Source organism: Canis lupus, chromosome 25 (assembly GCF_003254725.2).
Source record: "Canis lupus dingo isolate Sandy chromosome 25, ASM325472v2, whole genome shotgun sequence".
NCBI classification, from domain to species: Eukaryota; Metazoa; Chordata; class Mammalia; order Carnivora; family Canidae; genus Canis; species Canis lupus.
The window spans coordinates 18,795,863-18,823,377 of record NC_064267.1 but is presented as its reverse complement, the minus strand read 5'-3'; the positions used below and the strand labels follow the sequence as shown (position 1 = coordinate 18,823,377).

Genomic DNA, 27,515 nt, shown 5'->3' with positions numbered 1-27,515 from the left:
ATGCAAAAGAATAAAATTGGACCACTTTCTCACACCACACACAAAAATAAACTCAAAATGGATTAAAGACATAAATGTGAGACTTGAAACCATAAAAATCCTAGAAGGGAACACAGGAAGTAATTTCTCTAATATTGGTCATAGCACCATTATTCTAAATACATCTCCCTAGGCAAGGGAAACAAAAGCAAAAATAAACTAGTGGGACAACATTAAAATAGAAAGCTGCTGCGCAGCAAAGGAAACAATCAACAAAACAAAAAGACCATCTACTGAATGGGGGAAGATGACATATCCTATAAGGGGTTAGTATTCAAAATATATAAAGAATTATAAAACTCAATACCCAAAACCCAAATAATCCAATTTAAAAATTGGCAGAAGATGTGAATAGACATTTCTCCAAATAAGAAATGCAGGTGATCAATAGACACATGAAAAGATGCTCGACATCACTAATCATCAAAACAATGCAAATTAAAACCACAATAAGATATCCCCTTCACACCTGTCAGAATGGCTAAAATCAAAGCACCAGGAACAAGTGTTGATGAGGATGTGGAGAAAAAGGAACCCTCTTGTACTGTTGGTGGGAGTACAAATTGGTATAGCCATTGTGGAAAATAGTATGGAGGTTCCTTAAAAATTATAGAATTACCATATGATGCAGTGATTCCACTAATAGGTGTTTACCCAAAGAACTCAAAACACGGATTCAAAAATATATATGCACCCCTATGTTTATTGCAGCATTATTTACAATATCCCTCAATAAATAAATGGATAAAGAAGATGTAGTGTACATATTATATATATAATGGAATATTACTCAGCCATAAAAAAGAATGGAATCTTGCCATTTTCAATAACGTGGATGGATCTAGAGGATATAATGCTAAATGAAGTAAGTCAGTCAGAGAAAGAAAAATACCATATGGTTTCACTTGTATGTGGAATTTAAGAAACAAAACAAAACAAAGAGAAAAAAGACTCAAATTCAGAGAACAAACTGGTAGTTACCAGATGAGAGTTGGGTGAAGGGATGGTGAGACAGGTGAAGGGGTTTAAGAGTACATTTATCATGATGACCACTGAGTAATGTATAGAATTTTTGAATCACTATATTGTACACCTGAAACTAATATATTGTATGTTAATTATAATGGAATTTTAAAAAGAAATTTAAAAAAAGAAAATTCCCAGACTGCAGTGGCCTGCTTTCAGAGATAGAGATCAAAAATTCTTAATGGATTTCTTATTTTTAAAATACAAATTATTGGGATGCCTGGGTGGCTCAGCAGTTGACCGTCTGCCTTTGGCTCAGGGCATGATCCTGGAGTCCCGGGATGGAGTCCCACATCGGGCTCCCTGCATGGAGCCTGCTTCTCCCTCTGCCTATGTCTCTGCCTCTCTGTGTCTCTCATGAATAAATAAATAAAATCTTTAAAAAAATAAAATAAAATACAAACTATTTTAGAACACAGAGTATATGGGCTCTGTTGAGGTTAAGACCTTAGAGAGAGGAGAGAAGACAAAGGTCTGGCCCAAATGTCCCAGGCTTCCTGGCTGTGGGATAGACACATGTGATCATCTCCCAGGCACAGCAGGTCATGCTAGAGCAGCTTCTCCAGCTGAGAAGAGGACCTGCAGTCTTGGAAACAGACTTCCCTACCCAACAGCATCCCAACCACAGGTTGCAAAACACAGTGTTTGAATTTAAAGTCTTCTTTTATAATCAGAGGAATTAACACTCATCAGGAGAAATTTTTGATCACCCTGAATGTACCCAGAAGGGTTGATGAGTGAAGGGATTAAATAACTCAGCCAGGGCCACACAGGGCAGCACACCCCAGCATGCAGTTGGCTTCCGACCTTGAAGATGCTTTCCTGACTTTGTGCTTCTCCTGTTCTGGTCCTTAAAAGATGAAGGCATGGAAGGGATCCCCTGGGTGCCATCAAAGCCAAGAAGATGTGTGTAGGCAGCAGAAAAGGAAAGCAGGAGCTTTCTCTTCCCTTTTTTTCATACTGATAGCTCAAAACAGATCAGCCTTCATTTCCAGGCTTGTTTTGGGCCAACAACCACAGCGAGCACCAGCCTTCAACAGAGTGGCTGCCTGTCTCTGGCAAAAGCAAGACCAGCGAAGTCAGAGGCTGGCTTTACCCCAATTCAGCCTCCTTCTGTAGTCAAGGTTTCTTTCTTTCTTGCACAAGGAAATGAACACAAAACTCTTAGAACTCAAGGACTTGTCCCTGCCTTATAAGGAAAGTAATTCAAAGCAAGCTCTACCCTTTACTAGCTAGGCAACCCTGGACAAGTTTCTTATCCTCCTCAGCTTTAGTTTTCTCATCTCTAAGATATGGGCAGTGACAGGACCCATCTCACAGGTTTGTAGTAAGGACTGGGTAGATGAACAAAGCTTTTAGAACAGCACTTGGCACATAGAAAGTTTTGACCAATGCTAACTATTACTATTTTATTTGGTCCATAGTAAGAATTCAATTAGATAAGCATCTTTATTATGATAAATAAGAAACTTGATGTTTATTGAGAATCTGATGTATATAAGACATTTTTCTAGATACCCTGGCTTGCCTTCTATAGACCATGAGGCTGATGTGAATGTAGTAAGTAGAACACTCAGCAGATTGTGGTGCATGTTCTTTTTTTAAGTACAGGAAAGGGCCATGGAAACACAAGGGAGGAAGAGTCCAGGAGGGATCTGGAAAACCTTTGTGGACAGCTTGACACTTAAGCTGGGCCTTGAAGTTGGGACTCTGCATTTGGAAATGGTGAAAGCAGATGGAATTTTCTAGGCAGAGACAGCATATACCAGGGCCTGGGGGCTGGGGAGGGAGTGTATTCCGGGAATCATGCTTTGGTGCGGGGTACAAACCCTGAGCAGAATCAGTAAGACAGTGTACGGAACAAGGCAGGACCTGCATCCAAGAGAGTTGTTTTGAGAATGGGTTTTGCTACTTCCTGGGACCTTCGGTGAATTATTTAACATCTGATCTTCTGACTATTCAGATGTAAAATGAGTGATACAACAACCTCACCTTACCAGATAATTGTGAAGATCAAATACTTACCTGTGTTTAAGAAACACTGTGTAAGGCGTAGAGGATTATGCAAACATTGGTAATCTCTCTGTTGTGAGCCCTCCCAGAAGTCCAAGGAAGACAGGGCCAGGTGGCCTTCTGGGAGTCTATTGCAACATTGGGAGAGGAGAGAAACCACCTGGGCCGACTAAGGCAGTGAGCATTTCCAGCTGTTGCAGGATGCTCCCATTCACTGCCATTACCCTAAACTCTGGTGCTGGCCTATGAGGCAAAGCTATGAGCAGCCTGTTTGTCACCTGAATTTCCATGCTGGTTTAGAGTCCTCAGTACCAGTGCACACATATAGAAGACAGCAACCCCTGGAAGAAACCCAGGTCAAGCACTTTGCACTCAAATGGATTTTAAGTTTATTTTTTATTTGTCCTTAAAATATATTTATTTTTTTAATAAATATTAAAAATTGGTGTTCAATTTGCCAACATACAGAATAACACCCAGTGCTCATCCTGTCAAGTGCCCCCCTCAGTGCCCGTCACCCAGTCACCCCCACCCCCCGCCCTCCTCCCCTTCCACCACCCTTAGTTCGTTTCCCAGAGTTAGGAGTCTTTATGTTCTGTCTCCCTTTCTGATATTTCCTACTCATTTCTTCTCCCTTCCCTTCTATTCCCTTTCACTATTATTTATATTCCCCAAATGAATGAGACCATATAATGTTTGTCCTCCGACTGACTTACTTCACTCAGCATAATACCCTCCAGTTCCATCCACGTTGAAGCAAATGGTGGGTATTTGTCATTTCTAATAGCTGAGTAATATTCCATTGTATACATAAACCACATCTTCTTTATCCATTCATCTTTCGGTGGACACTGAGGCTCCTTCCACAGTTTGGCTATTGTGGACATTGCTGCTAGAAACATCGGGGTGCAGGTGTCCCGGTGTTTCATTGCATCTGTATCTTTGGGGTAAATCCCCAGCAGTGCAATTGCTGGGTCGTAGGGCAGGTCTATTTTTAACTCTTTGAGGAACCTCCACACAGTTTTCCAGAGTGGCTGCACCAGTTCACATTCCCACCAACAGTGTAAGAGGGTTCCCTTTTCTCCGCATCCTCTCCATTTGTGGTTTCCTGCCTTGTTAATTTTTTAAAAAGCTTCTAGCAAAAGATAGACTTAGAATTGAAACCTGGGTCTATTAAATAGCTTTCTGTCCCAATCCCTTAGCCCTTCCTTGCAAGGGTTCCAGTATTGAAATATCAGTAATCTTTACAGAAAATCTACTTCATTTTTTTTTTAAGATTTTATTTATTTATTCATGAGAGACACAGAGAGAGAGGCAGAGTCACAGGCAGAGGGAGAAGCAGGCTCCCTGCAAGGAGCCCAATGCAGGACTGGATCCCGGTACTCTGGGATCATGCCCTGAGGTGAAGGCAGACACTCAACCACTGAACCACCCAGGCGTCCGTAGAAATCTACTTTACAGAAAAGTAGAAAATAGAAAAAAAGCATAGGATTTGAATTCAGGAGACTTGAACTCAGAGCTCTGGTTCTCCCACTCACTGTTTTTTATCTCTTCATTGCTAAGAAACCCTACTTTTCTCCTTTAAAAAATGGGAATGAGAATACCCAAGACATGAGCTGTTGAAAGCTTAGTTGAGGGATGCCTGGGTGGCTCAGCAGTTGAGCATCTGCCTTTGGCTCAGGGGACAATCCCAGAGTACTGGGATCGAGTCCCACATTGGGTTCCCTGCATGGAGCCTGCTTCTCCCTCTCCCTGCGTCTCTGCCTATCCCTTTCTGTGTCTTTTATTAATAAATAAATAAAATATTTTTTTTAAAGAAGAAAGTTTAATTGAGATAACATACATGAATACACAATACATAAAATGCCTGGCCAATGATGGATACTGAATAAATTTTGACAGCAGCAGATTTCAGTTTTAAATAAGTAACCAGCAAGTCTGTGTCCATTGCTAAGCACTCAGGGGACACGGGAGAAACAACAGTCCCCAGCTCTGGCTGAAATGGATTCTTGACATTCCATCAGAAAAGTCACCAACCAAGAAAGAATTAGCCACATGAACCCCTCCAGAGGAAACTTCATCTCTAAGCCGGCAGTTACTTGTCTCTGCAGCCAGATGGCATTCACCTCTGAATAGGACACTGACCGATTACATTCAGCTTTTCTGAAGTGAGAAGGCAGCAAAGTATAGTTTAAAATGCAAGTTGTAAAATACAACAGCAGAACACTGAGCAGTAAGAAGCCTGTATCAGCCTTGTTCTTTCTGCTTGAGGAACATATAACCTAACAAAGGACACGGGAACAGCCATAAAACAGTGAGAGGGACATGTTGTTATGCTGCAAGATTACCGCTAACCAAATGGAAGTAAAAATCAATTCAAGTCTCAAACTATTGGAAGACTTCGTACTATGGGTGGAGCTTGGATGGGCCTTCAAGAACATTGAGTACAGAGGCAGGGCAAGATAATGAATATACACCTCACAATGGGCATGATTTATTCCCTGTGGAGGAACAAAGGAACATGTGAGATAAACTTGGACAGGGGAGTAGGGGCCATATTATAATGAGTCTAAGGCAAAAGGCAGAGGAGTATATCCTTGGTACAGCAGCAAGGAGTCCTCTCAAGTTCTTGGCAAGGCAGTGACTGATGAAACTATATTTTGGGAAAATAGCACGAGGCCTGAACCAATACCCATTAGGCTTCCAGCCCGGTTTGGAAGAGGGTAGTGTGTATTGGTTGATTTCCTTTCGACCTGTACTTTCAGGCTACCTTCTTTTTTTTTTTTTTTTTTTTTTCAGGCTAACTTCTATATGAAAGTTTCCAGTAGAGCTAGAGCAGATTTTCCATGAGAGAACAGAAAAAAAGTAGTAGGGACATGTGTGTGTGTACAGATGTGTTAGAGGTTAAAAAAAAAAAAAAAAAAAGGACAGGAGAGAATGGTGAGATGAGGGAATGGTAAAGGGGAGAGGGAAGAAGGGAAGGGAACATCCTATCCTCACTGCCTACACTGTCAGCCCTCTGGGAACACAGTGCCATGCACACAGGCACTGTGAATGAATGAATGAATGAATGAATGAATGAATGAATGAATGAATGAAAAGCTGTTGCCCAGCCAGGTATTTCATTTCCTGGGCCCCTTACAGCTAGGTGGAAACATGGAAGTGAGTCTGGGCCATCAAGAGTGGGCTGACATGAGTAACCCATGGCCGCCTCCTAAGAAATCTTCCCGCTCTCTCTTCCTCCTTCCCCCAGTTGGTTATTAACACACAGGGCGAGGCCTCATGGCACAGCCTCCCTCACCCAGGTTCCAGGTTCTGTGAGGAAATCCCCTCCCTCCTACCCTAGACTTCACATGAGAGATCAACTTCAATTATGCTAAACCATGGAAATGTGGGGATTTAGCAAACTCAAAGCAAGGTTTTGATAAATCTGTTGAACTAATATGAATTTAGCCAAATTCTTTGTGCCTATGGAGTTTTATATGTATATTTATATAGCCATCCATCCTTCTAGCTAGGTCTAGCTAGGAGGGTTAAAGCATCCACCCTCCCAAGAGCTCCTCAGCTTGTATATTACAAAAAATGTGAACTTGGAGGGCTCTAGGGTCCCAATCACCACTATGGGGATTGCCCAGTGTTGATGGCTTTGGCTTCCTTAAATAATTTTTTATAATTTTCTTTAAGTCTGGTATTTAAGACTTTTTACAGGATGAAAAGTCAAAGAAATTATGTGGGGCAAAATTTTGAATTGCTAATCATACTTAAAAACATTTACAGGCCAAGGGAAGTCTCCTTGGATCCCTCTCTATCTAGCATTCTTTTAGAGATGCCATCTGTGAATTCAAACCCTAAATTAAGCATTAAAGGTGATTATTGAGCAAGACGCTTCCACACAGCAAAAAGTTTTCTGGGAAGTCAAATAAAGAAGCAGAAAAGAACATTTTTTATCCCTTTCCACATAAAGAATCAAGGGTTCATGGCCCTTGAGTTTCTCCAATCAGATTAATGAGAAGTCAGAAAACCATCTCTAGCCCTTTAAGAGAAAATCATTTATGCTTATTCTTTTTAAGCCAAACTTCCTATCTAACCTTTTTCTCTCCAGCTTTTTAACAAAAGTCAACATATTAGGGCATTCTTGTGGGGTGCCATGCAAAGTAAATTATTCTTATTTGAGTTTTCTGGCAGGGAAGGAAGTAAAGCATTCTAGACATGAGGAGTAGAGAGACAACAAATCAAAGACGTGATGAAGTGTTTATAAATACCAGAAATTTATCTAAAGGAAATTAGTGTCAGGTCTAATAAATATCAGGAATTTTGGTTAACAGCACCTAGCACAACCCTGGTGCGAAATCAGCTCTTAATAAATATTAGTACCCTGCATCACCTTCCTATCTTGCTCGCTTTGATGAGACTTTCATGTGAGGGTTTGTGAGGTAAAGAGACACTGGAGATGGTCTAACAGAAATCTGTATTCTCCTAAAACTGAGTCAGGAGAATCCTAGAAGCTGGAGCTAGAAGATACCCTAAAGTGACTTACCGGAGTTCACACAGTTTATTAGAAGAGGAAGAAAGCCTAGACCACAGGTCCCTTGATTGGGCTTTCCAGGATGACAAGGAGCAGGACATAGTAAAAAGGGAGAAGCCAAGAGGTAATAGACAAAGACATCTCTGGAACCATGTACTCCTACTTGCTGTGTCTCCTCCTTCTTGGGCACATCCCCTTAGTTTCTCTGACCCTTAGCTTCCCATCTGTAAAAAATGGGCATGTTAATACATACAATACAAAGCAATTGGAAGGATGGGTGGGAACACAGATTGCCTGGCACATCTCAGTGCTTGGGGGCTATTACCAGGAAGAGGAGGAAACACTGAGGAGGTGGCAGGCAGATGCAGACATTGCAAAGCTGGGGAATCTGAGCAACTGATTGATGTTCCAAATCATTTTTAGAGCTTCAAATCAATGTCCAAGTGAGTTTGTCCTGGTATTATGTAAAAGGTGCCATCTACTATTCAAATAAAACTCTAGAGCCACTTGAGAAGGAAGAATTACTTTAGCCTTCACAATTCTCCCATATTTCTCCCTCCTATTAAAATAAAAATGTCAGGTTCAAGATTCTTATGCAAAGTAGGAAGAGAATCAAGTCAGGCTCCACACCCTTTGCCAGTTTCTCAGGCAGAAACAGAGTCCAGGCCTTCCCCATTATCAGCCCAAAGTGACTCAACTTTCCTCAGGGCCTCTCCACCCACTGCAGGGCAGGCCTTGAGTCAGAGCTTCAGCACAGCTGCCAATGTCCCTGGTGCAGGACCTGTTCTGGTCACTGTAGAAAGATAGAAAAGATGGAGACAATGTCCCCATTCTTAGGTACACACACAAGGCAGAACTACTACCACTAAAACATAAACTTAGGCCCTGACTTCCTGTGGCCACACATGGAGTCACTTCCTGATGGTTGTGCCACTGTTTCCTACCTTGTTACATCAGTGCCTCATTTCTCTTTCCTGGTTTTATTCATTCCATTGAGTCCAACCTTCCCGGGTGAGTCTCAGAACGTAGGAAGGAACATGTGGGCCCTGCCTGCAGACGGCTCACACTCCCTATAGAAAGCTTCATGACCCCCATGTGCCATTGTGTGTGGGCATTTCCACATTCATCCTGCACAGTCACAACATAAGTAATGTTTATATCCCCATTTTATTTTTAATTTTTAAAAAAATATTTATTTATTTAGAAAGAGAGAATGAGCACAAGGGGGTTAGGGCCAGAGTGAGAGGGAGCATTCCAAGCAGACTCCCTGTTGAGCCAGAAGACAGATGACATGGGGCTTGATCCCAGAACCCTGGGATCATGACCTGAGCCAAAATCAAGAGTCAGAGGCTTAATTGACCGAGTCACCCAGGCACTCTTATTCATATCCCCATTTTACAGCAAAGGAAAATGAGTCATGGAGGAGCTGTCACATGCCCATGGCCAATAAGCAGCAAAGCCAGATTTAGACCTAAGGCTCTGAACCTGAAGCCTATGGCCTTCTTATTCTCTAAAACTTAATCACCTTGGATGATTCAGATGGCAAATAAAAAGGGGGAGAGTCAGAAAATTGGATTCTAAAATTGAGGTGTTGGTGAGCTTAGAATGGTTTTATCACTGTTGTCAGTCTCAAGGGAGATGAAGGAATAATGGCAAGAATATTTAGCATTTCTTGGTGGCAGTTAGTATGTGCCAGGCACTATGCTTCTAAGTGTTCTGTATGTGGTATCTCATTTAATCTTTGCTATGATTAGGTAAAGCAGATATTATTGTCCCAATTTTATTTCTGGGAACACTGAAGTTCAGAAAACAACCAGCCAATGATCTCTACGATCTCACAGCAAGATTAGTGACAGAGTTGTTAACCCAGATGTAAAGAGTGCCAAAGCGAGTGCTCTGAACTACTACAGCATACTGCTCCTTCTGTGGGCATGGCAGAAACTGAGGGGAAGGCATCACACTTCCAAAAAGTTTGCTTATACATTGGCACCTATATCTGACTATACGATACAGATAAGCAGTATATATAACATAGGATGCTGCAAAACATGATTTTAAAACACTAGCAGCTGGGCCTGCCAATCCAGTCACCACTGAAAAGCAGAAGCAATCGTACATCCTTACAGTTTTTCTGAATTTATCGGTGACATTTCCTATTTCTGGCAATATGGCTGATTTAATTTGTCTAAAATCCTGAAGTTAACTAAACAGAACAACTTTTTAATGCAAGGCTGATCTTTAAACAGAAGGAGTGTGGGACAGGGTGGGGAAGGGTAATTCCAGGTGCCATAAACTAAGAGGGAACTGAATGCCTCAGCTGATGCTGTGTCTGCCCTCAGAGACAGGTGATCCCAGGCCCCTGGAAGCTTGAATACAAGACAAGACTGAATCCTCACAAGGTGGGTCATTGGGCTGAGCACGCAGCCTAAACACAATACTTAGTTCCAAAAACCCTTCTCACAGGAGGAGTGGGTTAAGAGAAACTTACCTGCAGGCACAGGCTATTGAAAGGAAGCTTATCTGCTCTAGGCACTGGATAAAAATAAAAGTTTCTGAGAATTCAGAACTCCAGGCTTTCTCCTCAGGTACAAGTGGAGCTTGAATTTACATTACCCCAGTAACCCCAAACCACAATATAATAAAGTTGGCTGCAACACTGGTCTGGAAGGGCTTTCACAATGAAGCAGAAGAGATTCTCATGGAGGAAACAAGCCCCACTATACACACGCTCATAAACAAAACTGACAAAACACACAAGGAAACAGCCAACAGAGAATGAAAGTCAGCAAACAGAACAAATGGCAAAATCAGAGCTATAAGTACTTGAGATAATAGAATGGCAGTATAAAAGAGAATGTGAAAAGTATGTTGATTTCTTCCCATTCAGTTTTCCCTTCCTTCCCCTGTGATCTCTGCACTGTTTCTTATATTCCACATATGAGTGCAACTGATGGGGAACAGAGGGCTAGCTGAGGACAAAGCACAGCTGACTCCCACAAACAGCCCAGGGTGGGATATGTGGGACATTCCTCAGGAACCTTCCAGTTGTTCTATGTTAATACCTTGTTAGAGGGGGAAAGCAATCTTTAACTTGACAATGGCAAGGCCTTCAGTATCTTGTAGGTCCTCCTCAGCAGATGAAAATCCTTCTGAAGTCTCCCTTTTCCTTATCTCCCCCAACTCCCAGGTATATAATCAGCCACTCTTCACAAGCCCAGGGCAGCAGCTATACCTGTCCACGAGTCCTGTCCCTTGCTTTAATAAAACCACCGTTTTTCACCAAAGATGTCTCAAGAATTCTGTCTTGGTCATCGGCTCCAGACCTCACCTATATTCCAAAACTTCATCAAAACCATATGAGAGGGAGACAAACCATGAGAGACTCTTAACTATGGGAAAGAAACTGAGGGTTCCTGAAGGAGAGGTAGGCGGTGGGATAGGGGAACTAGGTGATGGGCATTAAGGACTGTATGTGACTGTGATGAGCACTGGGTGTTATATGCAACTGATGAATCACTGAACTCTCCATCTGAAACTATATGTTGTACTATATGTAAGTTAACTGAATTTCAATTTTAAAAAAAGTATGTTGAACTATTCAAAAGTTTAAAAGAATGAGTCAAATTTATTTTTTTAAAAAATAAAGATTTTATTTATTTATTCATGAGACAGAGAGAGAGAGAGAGGCAGAGACACAGGCAGAGGGAGAAACAGGCTCCATGCAGGGAGCCCGATGTGGGACTCGATCCCAGGACTCCAGGAACACACCCTGGCAGGCACTCAACCGCTGAGCCACCCTGGCGTCCCAGAATGAGTTAAATTTCTAAAAAAGAACAAGATCCTATTTAAAAATTAATGTGGGCATGGGAGAGCAGATATGAAAAAGTACCAGATAGAACTTTCAGAAACAAAAAACATATAGGTTTTTAAATTAAAAGTTCAATGAATAGGTTAAATAACAGAATACACATAGCTAAAGAGAGATTTAGCAGAAATGAAAGGTACATATAAGGAAACTACACTGAATGCTGCAGTAGAAGGAAATAGAAAGATAAAAAATATGCCAATAATGCTAGAGACATGGAAACTAAAATGAAATAATCCATTACACTAACAAGCATTGCAGAAGGACAAAATAGGCAAGGGGCCATATTCAGAGATACTGGCAGAGAAATTCAAGAAGTTTAGCTCTCAAACAGTATAAATAGTTATAAACACAGACACACGGAATATTACGTGACAACATGGGTGGATCTAGAGAGAGGGCATTATACTAAGTAAAATAAGTCAGACTGAGAAAGGCAAATTCCATATGATTTCACTTACATGTGGAATCTTAAAAAAAGTGAATAAACAAACAGAAAGCAAGAATCAGACCTAGAAATACAGAAAACAGACTGATGGTTGCCAGAGGGTAGGGGCTCGGGGGATGGACAAAATGCATGAAGGGGTATAGGAGTTACAGGCTTCCAGTTCTGGAATGAATAAGCCACTGAGATGACAGGTGCAGCATAGGGGATACAGTCAATCATAATGTAATGGTGCTGTGGTGACAGATAGTAGCTCCACTTGTGATGAGCACAGCCTAATGTACAGAATTGGTGAATCACTATGTTGTACGCCCCAAACGAATATAACATTGTGTGTCAACTATACTCAAATAATAAAAAAAAACTTTTAAAACAGTATAAATAAATAGGAAAGCAAAATTTTTTAATGGACCAAAAAGTAAAGAGGAAGCACATTTTATTTTTTTAATTTTATGTATTTATTTCAGAGAGAGAGAGAGAGCACATGGGAGCAGGGACAGAGAGAGAAGAGAATCTTAAGCAGACTCCCTTGCTGAGGGCAGAGCCCAATGCAGGGCTCCACATGGGGCTCAAGATGGGGCTCGATTCCAGGACCCTGAGATCATGACCTGAGCTGAAACCGAAGTGTAGAGGAGGATTGGCCAGAAAACAGTAGCATGGTTTAATATAAATAACTCACATATTTCCATTAGTATTTACCAAATCTTTATTACTGGGAAAGTGGCTTTCCTCTTTACCAAATGTACTGTGTTCCCATTATGATTAATACTAATGGTCCTAATTCCTACATGTCCATAGGGAGAGACTGGTGATATTGCTGCTGACAGTTTATAAGACAACTAATCCACCTTCGACTTGCACCCACATTTCACACTAGAGAAAGTGTAGCTGTTTTCACTCAAGCTTTGTTATCAGCAAAATGCAGTGCGGTTTCCCCCAGAAAAAGCCTGTGGGATTTGTTATAGTAATGTTATTTCTCCTGTTCAGGCCACAAACATGTAAGGTCAGGACTCACATTCAAAACTATCCACACATTCCCCTCCCTCAAGTTCTTTTCACTTTTTTCCCCCCAAAAAAGTTTTCTAACTTCAGAACAACTATTTGGTTAAGAAATGGTTTGAACTGAAAAAACATAGAGTAATATTTTTGGAATAAGCTATTTAAAAGTTATACTCAAATTTGTTCTCTTTATTCTCCCATAGGATCATAGACGTAGACAACATTTTAGAGCTATTACACAATCACCCAACAAGTACAGAGATCCTCTTTAAAATTCTCTAAGACAGGTCATCTATGAGAATGGCTTTAATAGCCCTTTTGACATTTTCAAATGTCAAATATGCCCCCATTTTATGACAGTGGAAATCCGGTACTTAAAATCAGGAGTTCAATAAAATGAATCAAAAAAACATTCTCATTACTCAGGCTTTGATTTTATATGTTCTATTCCAATATAGACTTTTGCTATTTAACAAAAGTAATAAGCATATATTTCAAAGCACATCCAGCTTTTGTCCTATCATAAAAAAGCAAAATTATATATCATCCTTGTCCCAAAAATGGCCTCTATAGAGTTCTTTAATCATGTTTAAATGACTGCACGTAAATATATTTCCATTTAAATCACAAGATTTCACTAAGAGAAAGCATTTCTTTCTGAAATCTATTTGTAAGTTGATCTGATCACTTTCATATATAAAGTGACTGCTGCCGTTTTGACACACAGATTTTTTTGAGATGTATATATTACCAATCATGCCTCTTTTGCATTTCATATTAAGGGACATTTAAGCTTTTTTATTCTACAAAAGACATAATAACTACATTGATGAGTGCTTACTACCTCCCAGACCCTATGCTGATGCATTCCTGGGAGGTGAGTATGCTGGCCCCATTCTACAGGTGAGGAAATAAAGGTTGCGAAAGGGTCCCCTGTGCAAGCAGCTCTGAACCCCTGCTGAATACTGCCTCTTCATAAAGCATGGCAAATATGACTCTAATTTCTCTATCTCAATCACTTAGGGCTGGAAAGAATTTATGTACAGCAAAATACAAAGAACCCAGAGAAGTCCTTGATGCTCTTTCCCATCTCACTGCAGACTAGAGTATTTCACTGGGACGAGTATCATGATATGCATAAGATGTCTCACTATAACGCACAGCCCAAGTAACTCTTGGGCATTTCTCTCATATACTAGTTCTGTATTAGTCTAGAGGATTGAACTGATAGGGATGATGTGGAGCCTGCCAGAACTGTTGGCATCAGGAAGAAAACACTAAAAACAGGAGGTCACTACTGCTTCAGTGAAGCCTGAAACAGGTGAGCCAGGAAGTGCCACAGCCCCTATGGGAAAACCCACTGGTTCTCTTCTGTTCACTCAACAAAGGATCATTACGCAGTTATTACTGTCTTCAATGCAGCCCAGGACAGTATTTCTATGCAATATCCTCCCCTGTAGGGAGCTTTGCATAGCAAGCTGGGCCAACTCAGATATCGGCATAGGCTGAACCATAAATTAATTTTCCATTCACTGGCCATTCCTTGGGTTTGAAGCTATTTTGTAAAATTTGAGAGTAGAGCAATGCACAAAACAGCATTTTCTGCTGTGGACTTAAGGGGGTAAGAAATGGAGAGGAAAACCACTGTTGGTAAATAATTATTCTTAAAAACTATGCAAATGTTTTATTTTGTGAGCCTTCAAGTGGGGTGGAACCGGGAAGCAATGTGTGAATGTCATCTAGAGGTGAGGTGCTGAAAGAAGCCTGACAATGGGAAGAAAGAGGAGGGACACCTGATAAATGCCTCTGTGGTTTATACTTACGTGTGTACCTGGGGGTGGCTGCGGGCGTGCCGCGTGCTCAAGAGTAGGTTCCAGGAGGCATGTCTCTGGGTTGTTTGTTGATGCAGACTCTCCCTATGCCTAAACTAGTGAGTTCTTAACTCTTAGGATCAGCACTTAGTAGTTTGGACTAAATGGATAGTTAAGAGTATGCTACAGTCAGCCTCCTTGTAAATATATGCCTTTGACCACCAGAAGGCTGGAAAGGGGTGAGTAGAAGGCTGAATCCGCCAGGGCTGTTCCTAGTTGCACTCACTGCTAGTACACTGGTCCCACCCTGTGGGGTTGGTTGGCACCCCTTCTGCAATGCTAGATATTTCTAATACTATCTCTGACCCCACTGTCCCTACAGAGGGGAAGATGAGTCCACATCAGCACCATTTGCCAACTGATATAGAACTCGCCATTGCCTCTCATATTCAGGAGCACCCTTCTCTGCCCCCAAGACTGTTTTCTGACTCTTCACAGATGATTCCCACCTGTCCTGTGCTGCTGCACAACCCTTCTGTCCCCACATTCCTGCATATTATTCCTGAGAACTTTCTGCCTACACCAGATTGATGATCATTGCTCCTCCCAGGAAATCCATGCTGCCTTTGACAGCAAGATGCAGACTCTTCCTCAGCCTGGCTTGATGCATTCATGTTCTTTGCACTTCAGGTGGACAAACAGAGCAGACTCCTTTCTATACACTCATAACAGCCACAAACAATAATATCAGTTTCAGATCCATTGAGGCTATCATCATGCACATTTTGCCATCTCTTCCTACTAATATATAATGGGACACTATGTCCATTATGTGCTAGGTCCTCAAATTCAGTCAAGGAAAGCCAAGGCTTATTCTGATTTAACTCTCCACCAATGTTTGCTCTTTTGCTTACTACCCTGCTTTCTATTTCCTCAAAACAAAATTTAAAAACAACTCTTTAATAATGTATTCTAGACTTTTTCAGGGAATGACTATCTCCCAGAATCTAGCCTTTCTTTCCTTTTAAATTTGAACATTTGTTCTTCTTTCCCCTCTCCTGTGGAGTCTCCTTCCCAAAAGAAAGGCCCACTGCCCTCCTGCCTCTCCAAGGTGGCAGCTGGCTCCCAGCCTCAAGGAAGACCCTTCATGCCCTCTCTGTCAGAATCACACTCTATGGCCTTTGACTGACCAAACCTCAAAATGTCCACTACCAAAACACAGTATCATGCCTACTTATTCAGGAAAAAACTGCACTGAACAAAAGGTTTAAGATGCTCTGCTAAGAACTGAGGATACAAAGAATTCTGTCCCTCAACTGACAGACTAGTTTCCCAGGCCTCGAAGGTGACAGGCTTACTATTTCTGATAAACTCACACTCAGAACTAAACACTGAATGTGTTACCCTCCCAGAGACATTTGCTTTTTAAAAAACTTAGTATGACATAGTTGACAAATGGCTTAAAAAGTTTTTAGCAAAAATCCTGAATTGTAATGCTAATAATGTGAACAGAAGCCAACAAAAAGAAAATGGTCAAACTGACAATTTTACTTCAAGTGTAAGCTTTCTATAAGTTGCACTATGAAATAAAAACAATGAGTTTGAGCCCCACATTGGGTGTAGAATTTACTTTTAAAAAGTAGGGCACGGGTGACTGGCTGGTTCAGATGTTAGAGCACACAACTCTTGATCTCAGGGTCATGGGTTCAAGGCCCACATAGCACTTACTTAAGAAAAATAATAATAATTTAAAAATAAATAAATAAAAAAAATCTTGAAAAAAAAAAAACCCTGCAATGATAATTCTACACTTGATATTAGCCAAAAGTCCAAGAAACAATCAACACAATGATAATTCTAATGAGGTTAGCCAAGAAGTAACAAGAAGTGACAAAAAATGTGAATCATCTGAGAAAACCATTTCAAATCTGGCTTTATATATACTATCCTTAATGATAAATTGCACGTTACATGTTGTCTTGATGTATTACCTAATAAATACATAGAGATATCATTACTGATATTATTTAAGATTAAGAGTTACTTTATCTTTACTTAATTTAATTCATGTGTTTATAGCATACCTCATGTATTAGCACTATAGTACCTACACATCATAATAGTTAATATACAGACGTGGTCTGTTGCACAAAACTTTTTTACTGATAATGGTGTGAGATCACAAGACATTAGGAGAACACAGGTTCAGACCATGGGGAGTCTGTGGTTCATAAACTCTCAAAGATCCCTAACATTGCCCTGTATCTGTGCTTAGTAGGCCTTTAGAATGCTTCTGCCAGCATCAAAATAATTAAAAATAGTTTCTGAAGGATCAAAGTCCAGTTCTAAACAGTGGAAAATGGAAACTTCATGCTCACCTTTCTTTTTTTTTAACTTACATTTAAATAACCTGCTAAGCCCTACTGGATGAGTTACCTGCATGCCTGCTTGGCCTCATTTTCTATTCAAACCAGGAACAACCTAAACTGGATCTGTTGGCCTGTCACTAAGAAGAGCGTGATACCTGATGGACTAAAACAAGTCCACAATGCTCACTTCCATAGCACATGATTGGAACAATACAGAGAAGACTGGCCTGGCCCCAGAACAAGGATGACACACAAATTCATGAACCATTCCAGATTTTTAAAAAATGAAAAATAAAAGTCCATGTTTTGAGCAAAATTTCCCCAAGTTTAAATGAATACAATTAAATAACTCCATTCAATGGTCAGATAACTTGTGTGTTAAATGAGGATATCGTCTACAGCTATATTATCAGCCACTAAATAAAATCACATCTACATCAAGGGCCAGGTTTTGATGTGATAATGGTTAATGGTAAATTGGTAACATTTGCTCTAATGTTTAGAGACTAAAATGGACTCTTTCATGTTAACAACACAGAACTCTAGAGTCTGGGTCAAATATTTAAGAGTTTCAACAGCTAGTAAGCCTTCATTGAAGAAAGCTAACCCTCTCCCTTGGCACTCTGATAATGGGCTTCTATTTAGGCTAAAACATACCTTAGGCTCTTGGATTTTCAAAACGGAATGTTTATTCCAATGCCTACAATTTGGAATCTAAAGCATGTGAACATTAACAACTGAGGATAATAATATTTCAAACTCTTAGCTTATCAAAAGTTTAAGAGAAGTTAAAAAACTATTTTACTTTTGCACACAACCTTAGTAGCCAGGAACCTTCCCTTCCATCTTTCCATAATTTTTGCTAGTATTACATAATGAGCAATAATACGAACAGCAATAGGATTTACAGAACACACTCTGATAAATGCTGCTCCAGACAAAACTGCTCATTGTTTTTACCTGAACCATGTAACCTAATTATGTTTTCCTTTTGTTTGAACTTACAGATCCTTAAAGTTGTTTCTTTCAAAATCTCAATAAGTCACTTATTTGAGGTGCCTAGTACATATGTCTCTTTATTCTTGCTGATATTTTAGAGATTGTTTATGTTTGCATGTTTATTGTAGAAAAGTTGGTTTAAAAGAATATAAAGAAGGGTCACCTGGGTGGCTCAACAGTTGAGTGTCTACCTTAGGCTCAGGGCGCGATCCCAGAGTCCTGGGATTGAGCCTCGCATTGGGTTCCTTGTATGAGCCTGCTTCTCTCTCTGCCTGTGTCTTTGCCTCTCTCTCAAGAATAAATAGATAAAGTCTAGGGGAAAAAAAGAATATAAAGAAGAAAATATAAATCTTCCACATTTTAGCACTCAGAGACAATCACTGTTAAAATTTTATTATATTTATTTCCAATCTTGTTTTTATAGTATACACATATTTTTGTTTAAAAAATTAGAAATAAATTTTATATAAACTTGAAGGTTGCTTTTTCCATTGACCATTAATATTGAATATTACTCTTATGATAACTAAATATATCTTCAAACCATGATCTCCACTAACTGCATAAGAGTCTATAATATGAATATACCTTCGCTGATTTGTTAGACATTTAATTTTTTTTTACTTTTAACTATTATAAATCTTAATATAATAGGAAGAATTTTTTTGAGAGAGAAACAGTGTGTGTGTACTCGACCATGGAGGGGGTAAGAAGTGGGGGGAAGGGAGAGGGAGAGAGAATATTAAGCAGGCTCCATGCCCTGCACAGGGCTCAATCTCATAACCCTGAGATCATGACCTGAGCAGAAATCAAGAGTTGGATGCTTAAGCACCTGAGCCACCTAGGCACCATTAGGTATAAATATTTTAAAAGTTCTTACTAAATTGCTTTCCAGAAATTTTTGCCAATCTACACTTCTACCAGCAATAGATGAGAATAATTATATTAATACATTCTCACCAGTATTGAATAATATAGGTTTTTGTTTTATTTTAACTCCACCAATTTAGTAGGCTAAAAATAGCATCTCATTTAATTTGCATATATTTGGTTACTAGTTAATACATTCCTTTGTTTGTTAATATCCAATTTGCATTTCTGTGCTCATTGTTTGTCTCCTATATTGATACATTTCATTGATTTAAAATTTATTTATATAATCATTTTAATACTTTCTCTTTCAATATTGTGCATATATTTTCATTTGTTTGATACCAGAAGTTTGTAAATTTTATAGACAAATCTATTGATGTTCCCTTTTGTGGTTTCTTCCATTGCTATACCACCCTTCCTTATCCCAAGATTAGCTATATTTCCTGAATTTTTGTTTCTTTGTACATGGTATGAGGAAGGAATCTGATTTAATTTTTTACATGTATCAATTTTCCATTAATTTGTAATACCTCTACTATCTTACATGCATTTGTTTTCTATTCCATTGATCTATTTTTGATATTTTTTATTTTTATTTGTCTTTTTTGATTAGGTACCACTGTGTTGTAGGTACTATAGCTTTGTGATAATTTCTCACACCCAACAGTTCAAGTCCTTTTCCTTAATTTCTTTTTTCAGAAATATTTTATCTATTCTTGGATCATTTATTTTTTCATATGATTTTTAAGAACAACCTATGACATTCCACCAAAGATTTTCTTGGAATTTTTGTTCAAATTGCACTGGATCTAGGGATCAGTTTATGTAGAATTTGCATCTCTTTGGTATCGATCTCTACATTCATGAAACTTGGTCTCTCTTTTTTTGGATCCTCCATGTATTTCAATATTTTTTTTTCTTTAGGATGGGAGAGAGATGGGGGGAGGAGCAGAGGAAGATGGAGCAAGAGAATCTTAAGCAGGCTCCATGCCCAGTGTGGAGCCTGACCCAAGACTCAGTCTCACAACCCTGAGATCATGGCCTGAGCTGAAATCAAGAGTCTGACTCCCAATTGCGTTCATGCTCCCCATGTCTTTCAATATTTATAATTGATTCCATAAAGTTCTTTTTTTTAATACAAGATTTTTTTAAATCTTTTTTTTTATTTATGATAGTCACACACACACACAGAGAGAGAGAGAGAGAGAGAGAGAGAGAGAGAGAGAGAGAGAGAGAGAGGCAGAGACATAGACAGAGGGAGAAGTAGGCTCCATGCACCGGGAGCCCGACGTGGGATTCCCGGGTCTCCAGGATCACGCCCTGGGCCAAAGGCAGGCGCCAAACCGCTGTGCCACCCAGGGATCCCGATTCCATAAAGTTCTTGCACATTTTTGTTCATTTTAATTTGAGGTATCCTGTAGTTTGTTGCTATTGTCTTTTTTAAACTACATTTTCTAATTGGTTGTTGCATAAAAATGTTATTAATTTTTTAAAACTAACTTCATTAAAGTATAACTTACAGAAAATAAAATGCACATACTTTATGTGTACAGCTAGATGAGTTTTGAGAAACACATACAGTTATATAACCACACCTCAGTCATGATACAGAATGTTTCCATTACCCAACATGGTTCCCATTCTCTACCCATGACCCCAAGCACCATGGACTCTCTGATCAGTTTTATGGCACCACAGAGCAGATTTGTCTTTCCTAGGATTTTTTTGTTGTTGCTTTTGTTTGTAAAGATTTTTAAAATTTATTTATTCATAGAGACACACACACACACAGAGAAATAGAGAGAGAGAGAGGCAGAGACACAGGCAGAGGGAGAAGCAGGCTCCACACAGGGAGCCCAACGCGGGACTTGATCCCGGGTCTTCCGGATCACACCCTGGGCTGCAGGCGGCGCTAAACTGCTGCGCCACCGGGGCTGCCCTCCTAGGATTTTGTATAATGGAATAATACAGCATATATCTTTTGTGTCTGGCTTTTCTCAGCATCACGTTTTTAAAAGCCATCCAGATTGTATCAGTAATTAATTTCTTTACATTACTTTCACTGTACCATAGATTGTATATTCATTCACCTCTGAACATTTGGGTTGTTTTCAGTTTGGGGCTATTTTATTTTACTTTTTTTTAAAGATTTTATTTATTTATTCATGAGAGACACACAGAGAGAGGCAGACATAGGCAGAGGGAGAAGCAGGTTCCTTGCAGGGAGACTGATGCAGGACTCGATCCCAGTACCTTGGGATCACGATCTGAGCCAAAGGCAGGCTCTCAACCACTGAGCTTCCCAGGAGACCCAATTTGGGGTTATTTTAAATAAAACTGCCACGAATATTCAAGAACAAGTGTTTTGTGAGCATGCATTTTCATTTCTCTTGATTAAAGAATGCCAAACTGTTTTCCAAAACAGTGATGCTATTTTATATCTCCAACTATAACACATTCAGTTGCCCCACACCTCTGCTAACAGTTGGTGATTTGAATCTTTAGTATTCTGGTAATTTGAATTTTTCAACAAACTCATCTATTGCACGTAAGTTTTCAAAATTATTAAATTTTAATATCTATTATCCTTTTAATATCTCTAGGATCATACTGATATCCCCTCTTTTATTTATTTTTTTTAATTTTTATTTATTTATGATAGTCACAGAGAGAGAGAGAGAGAGAGAGAGAGAGAGAGGCAGAGACACAGGCAGGGGGAGAAGCAGGCTCCATGCACCGGGAGCCCGACGTGGGATTGGATCGCCGGGTCTCCAGGATCGCGCCCTGGGCCAAAGGCAGGCGCTAAACCGCTGCGCCACCCAGGGATCCCTTATTTTTCTTTCTTAATCAATCTAGCTAGATTTACTCGCTTTACTGATTTTTTTTTTTTTTTAAAGCTTTATGTTGGGGCAGCCTGGGTGGCTCAGCGGTTTAGCGTCACCTTCAGCTCAGGGCATGATCCTGGAGACTCGGAATCGAGTACCAAGTTGAGCTCCCTGCACGGAGCCTGCTTCTCTCTCTGCCTGTGTCTCTGCCCCTCTCTCTGTGTCTCTCATGAATAAATAAATAAAGTCTTTAAAAATAAAAAATAAATAAATAAACTTTATGTTTTATTTTTTTTTTGTGGTGCTTATCTGTTTTGTATCCCATTAATTTCTACTCCTATTTTGATTATTCCATTCCTACTTTGTGTTTAACTTAGTCTTCTAGCATCTTAAGTTGGAAGCTTAGGTAGTTGATTTTAGACTTTTTCTTCATATATAAACATTAAGAGCTACAGCGTTCCCTCTCAGTGCTACTTTCATGCTTTTATCTCACAAATGATATGTTGTGTTTTTATTTTCATTTTTATTCAGTTCAAAAGACTTTCTAATTTCCTTTGTGGCTTTTTTTACCCATGGGTTATTTAGAAATATTGTTGCTAGGGATGCCTGACTGATTCAGTCACTAGAGCATCTGACTCTTGATCCCAGGATTGTGAGTTCAAGCCCTACAATTGGGTGTGGGGCCTACTTTTAAAAAAGAAAGAAAGATTGATTTTTGATTAATTTCAAAATATTTTAGGATTTTCCAAATACCTTTGTTATTAAATTTATTTATTTTTAAAGATTTTATTTATTTATTCATGAGAGACAGAGAGAGAGGCAGAGACATAGGCAGAGGGAGGAGCAACAAGCTCCATGCTGGGAGCCCAACATGGAACTGGATCCCAGGACTCGGGGATCATGCTCTGAGCCAAAGGCAGACAGACGCTCAACTGCTGAACTACCCAGGCATCCCTGTTATTAAATTTATAAGTGACTTATCCAATAAGTTGTTCAGCTCACTTATCAGTAGTTTATAGCTCATAACTAGACTTTCTTGGCTTTTCCCCCACAAGCAATTATTTCATATGACAGTACAAATTTTACACTGGCTAGAACATCCAGTGCAATATTAAATCATGAGGTGATAACAAGGATACTGCATGTCTCATTTTAATGAGACTCTTCTAGCATTTCACCCTCCAATATGATATTTGCTATAGATTTTGAAGCAATACCTTTTAACAGATTAAAGAGTATTTAAATGAGCAAAAATTGGACATCTGAGTGCATTTTCTATACCTGCTGATATAACAATAGTATGATTTTTTTCTCTTTTAATTTTGTCAAAGTAATGAATTACATTGAAGATTCTTCTAACATTGCATTATCTTTGCAATCCTGGGATAAAACTTATTGCTCATTTTTTAAAATACAATTTTGGATTCAGTTTTGCTTGCTTTGTTGTTGTATTTTGATAGTGATTTTAACATATCTGAAATTTGCTTGGGGATATGATGTGAGGTAGGAACGAAAATATAGTTTATTCTATAGATAACCTTTCCTCTACCATTTGTTGGATAATATATGTATTTCCTATTGACAAGTAATCTAAATGATTTTTGGTCTTTCTTTTTAAATATTTTAATTGTTCTGTTATTGGCCATTTCAGATTTTTGTTGAAAATAGGATATAAACAATTGTTTTGTTTTACTTCAATAAAGGATTTTCTTATTGGAAAAAAATTAAAAATATCACTCTCAAAAGGGTGTCTATGTCTTGGCCAGAAATATTTTTACTCAGTGAAAAATTATTTTATTTTATTTTTTAAAGATTTTATTTATTTATTTATTTATTTATTTATTCATTCATTCATTCATTCATGATAGAGAGAGAGAGAGAGAAAGGCAGAGACACAGGTAGAGGGAAGAGCAGGCTCCATGCAGGAAGCCCAACGCGGGACCCGATCCCAAGTCTCCAGCATCATGCCCTGGGCCTAAGGTGGCACTAAACTGCTGAGCCACCGGGCTGCCCATGAAAAATTATTTTAGATGAAAGTGAGCTCTGCATATCTTTGCAAGAGGATTTACTACCTTCTATTACCACAAATGCGTTTCAGTTGATGGGAAAGCAAGCAAGCCCAATCTGGTCCAAACAGATGATAACGAAGGTTGGAATCCAGTTTGATCTGGGCTTGGGGAAACAATCAGGCTCAGGTGTCAGAACTAATCTGGTTAGGCTCCATCCTCTTTAAAAACTCTCCAAGGACAAGGCCTTGGAGAGCAGGTAAGATTGTGGCCAGTCCCAAGGTCTTTGCCCAGATGTAGCCACTGTTATCAATTTGTGAATATCCTTCCTTCCTAAGATTCATTCAAATACATCTCTGTGTGTTTATACATACGTGCATTCAAGAATGTGGAATTTACAGATACGGATGTGTGCTGCTTTACACAAGTGCTATCACTTATCCTTGATGTTTTTACTCAACAGTGTCTTCCTTGGAGATCTTTCCATGTAACTACTGAATAGTATGCCATTATTTGGCAGCATCATAACTTACTTATCTATTCTCTTATTGATGGGCATCAAAGTAGTTGTCAATGTTCACCATTGCATTGTAACAGCACTATTTCAAGATAAAGTTTAAAGGTATTCAGTGGTATTTGAAGTTCTCTGCAATGTGTCCTCCATCTATCTCTGAAGTCTCACCTCCTACTTATATACCCTTCCCCAAATAGTGCACTCCAGTCAAATTAGACTAGCAGGATTATCTGGCCTTTTTCTTTTTTAAGATTTATTTATTTATTTGAGAGAGAGAAAGTGTGGGGGATGGGGTAAAGGGAAGAGCACAAGGATAGAGAGAAACTCAAGTAGACCCTGCACCGAGCCATGAGATCATGACCTGAGCCAAAACCAAGAGTCAGGTGCTTAACCAACTGCGCCACCTAGATGCCCCAGGATTTTCTGACCTTTGTGCACATCAGTCCTTCAACCCAGAAGGCCATCTCCTCCTATCTTTCTAAATTTGACCTATGTTAGAAGGTCATCTCATATGCCCATTCTTCTATGAAGACTTTCTTCTTCCCTGGCCTTCCAGCCTATCATAATCTCTCTTTTTCCAAATATTTATTTTATTCTGCACTAGATTCAATATTTGTATATTCCTTGGCATTATTATATTTTATGAGATTAATAATCCTGAGGTCTCCAGATAGACGCTAAGTACATAAAGTTAGAGAAATTCTCTTGCCTTTAAACTGAACTTCCTGGCTCTATTTTCTTTCCTAGAAAGGAGTCCTTTCCTCCAGACCCAAACATAGTTGTCCATGTTATTCCTCTTTCCACAAATGGATGGTGATGATGACATTAACCTTAACAGCTACCTCATGATTGAATTCACCAGTTTCCTCATGAAGTAGTTAGAACAAGGAGTGTCTTACAAGGTGATTCCTGACTAATGTCTACAAACCCCTCCCTTTCTCATTCCTCCACTCCCAATAACTTCCCCTCTCCCTTACCTGTAGCCTGTATTATAAGAAGCTAGGCTAGTGGGAACAAGTAAATCCCAAAATCTTAGTGGTACAATACAACAGAGGATATTCCTATCATATCACATTTGGCCATGGGTCAGAGTGGTCTCCTTGGCTCCTCCTTTAGCACCTCTGCTGTTCCATTGTCTCACATGTAACCTCCCAGGTGAAAGAGTATGTGCTGAAGACATACTGGCCTACCCAGAAGTGACCTACAACTCTTCCACTAATAGCTCAGTAGATACTGTTTGTGTCACAGAGCCCAACACAACTAGAAAAGAGACTAGGAAGTATAGGAACCCACAGAATATTTGGAGAGAGAGATGCCTAGGCGGTATAGTGGTTGAGCATCTGCCTCTGGCTCAGGTTGTGATCCTGGGGTCCTGGGATCAAGTCCCACATCAGGCTCCCCACAGGGAGCCTGCTTCTCCCCTGCCTATGTCTCTGCCTCTCTCTCTGTTTCTCGTGAATAAATAAATAAAATCTTGAAAAAGAAGATTATTTGTAGAGTACTACTTGTTTCTGTTGTGATAAGCTTAGGTCTTTAAGAAATGGAGTCAGCAAGACACCATAAAAGGCAAAAACAGAAATTTGAGGGGATCCCTGGGTGGCTCAGCGGTTTAGCGCCTGCCTTTGGCCCAGGGCGCGATCCTGGAGTCCCGGGATGGAGTCCCGCGTCAGGCTCCTGGCATGGAGCCTGCTTCTCCCTCCTCCTGTGTCTCTGCTTCTCTCTCTCTCATGAATAAATAAATAAATCTTAAAAAAAAAAAAAAAAAAAACAGAAATTTGAGCAACTCTTCAGGGGAAAGGCTACCACATAAGCCTGGATGGAGTCTCCGACCAAGAATATCTACCCAAAATATCTGTCAATCTTGACTAGGACACCCTGCCTAAAATTCTACCAATGATAGAGGCATTTGGCTGAACACATTTTTTCTTGAAAACTGCAGATACTCAGAGAAATCTAAGTGGTTGTGTTCTCTCTCTGAATTAATCCAAATAAGGTTTTCCCCCACAATCCCCATGTGAGGTCAGTGAAAGAAGAGGCACTTTGTTGGGGGAAAATAAAAAGATGATTTTGGGGCAGGAATCACTTTAGAAAGTGGATATGCCTGGGCAAGGTGCCAGCTACCATGAGGCACTTAGGGTAACAGGGGAGAGGAAGGGCAGCAAAATGGAAGATAGAGGAGGCCTGTATTTCCACATTTTTACTTCAGCCACCTCTGGAAAGGAGGCAAATACTCCTATTTCTCTTTCTTATCTCTTCTTCAGTCCTATCTTATCCTCCTAGAGTGCAGGTTTCAGGCTGGCTTTATACTGAGATGTAAATCTCTTTGAGAACCATGGCAGAGGTAATAATTAATTAGATTTGCCTTATATTTTCAACTAATTTGTGGGTTAAATAGGATTTTATAATCTCATCTGGGGATCAAAACAGCCATTTTAACTAATTATATAGAAAAAAATTATAATGTTCCAAAAATGTGGGTTACATTTTTAAAAATAAGATGTATTGGTTTTTTTCTGATTATAAGAGTAGTACATGTAATAATAAACTTTGAAAAGTATAGGAAAATATAAAGAAGCTAATTTAAATCATTCGTAGTTTCACATTAGAAACACAACCAATTCTTCAAACAGGACAGGACACAGTGCCAACTGCTAGCCAAAATTTATGTTTTTGCCTCTCTGGGTACAAAGCTGGAACTCAGGACACCTGCGTAGCTCAGTGGTTGAGCATCTGCCTTCGGCTCAGGTCATGATCCTGGGATTGAGTCCCGCATTGGGCCCCTCACAGGGAGTCTGCTTCTCTCTCTACCTATGTCTCTATGTCTCTGCCTCTCTGTGTGTCTCTCATGAACAAATAAATAAAATCTTAAAAAAATAAAGCATATTTACCAAAGAACTTTAAAAAATAAAAAAAAGAAAGCTGGAACTCATTTCCTCTATTGCTGTCAGATGTGGCCATGTAACCAAATCCTAGCCAATGAATGTAAATAGAAGTTACACCTCTGGGCCTGGCTGATAAAAATCTGGCACACCTGCACTTCGATGCTCTCTTCCTTTCCAGCTGGCTAGAATGAAAATGGTCTCCAAGGCAAACTTGGAAGCCATGCATTCAAGATAGAAGTATTCTTATCAGTCTCTGTCCTGCAGCAGTTTTACAGAAGAGGGGCCTATGCCAATCTATACATCCACTCAGTAGTGTTAAGAAAG

The 27,515-nt window shown here is 39.6% G+C and overlaps 1 long non-coding RNA gene and 1 pseudogene across 2 annotated transcripts in view; one reads left to right on the top strand and one right to left on the bottom strand.

Annotated features, from left to right (window-relative positions):
• Nucleotides 1-17,273: 17,273 nt before the first annotated feature.
• Nucleotides 17,274-17,371, top strand: LOC112670247 (U6 spliceosomal RNA; annotated as a pseudogene).
• Nucleotides 17,372-17,845: 474 nt separating this feature from the next.
• Nucleotides 17,846-27,515, bottom strand: part of LOC112669583 (uncharacterized) — a 34,913-nt gene continuing 25,243 nt past the window's right edge. For both annotated transcript variants that reach the window (XR_007405828.1, XR_007405827.1), the window contains one exon: nt 17,846-18,403. This is a non-coding gene — a long non-coding RNA (uncharacterized LOC112669583). The remainder of the gene's footprint in view (nt 18,404-27,515) is intronic.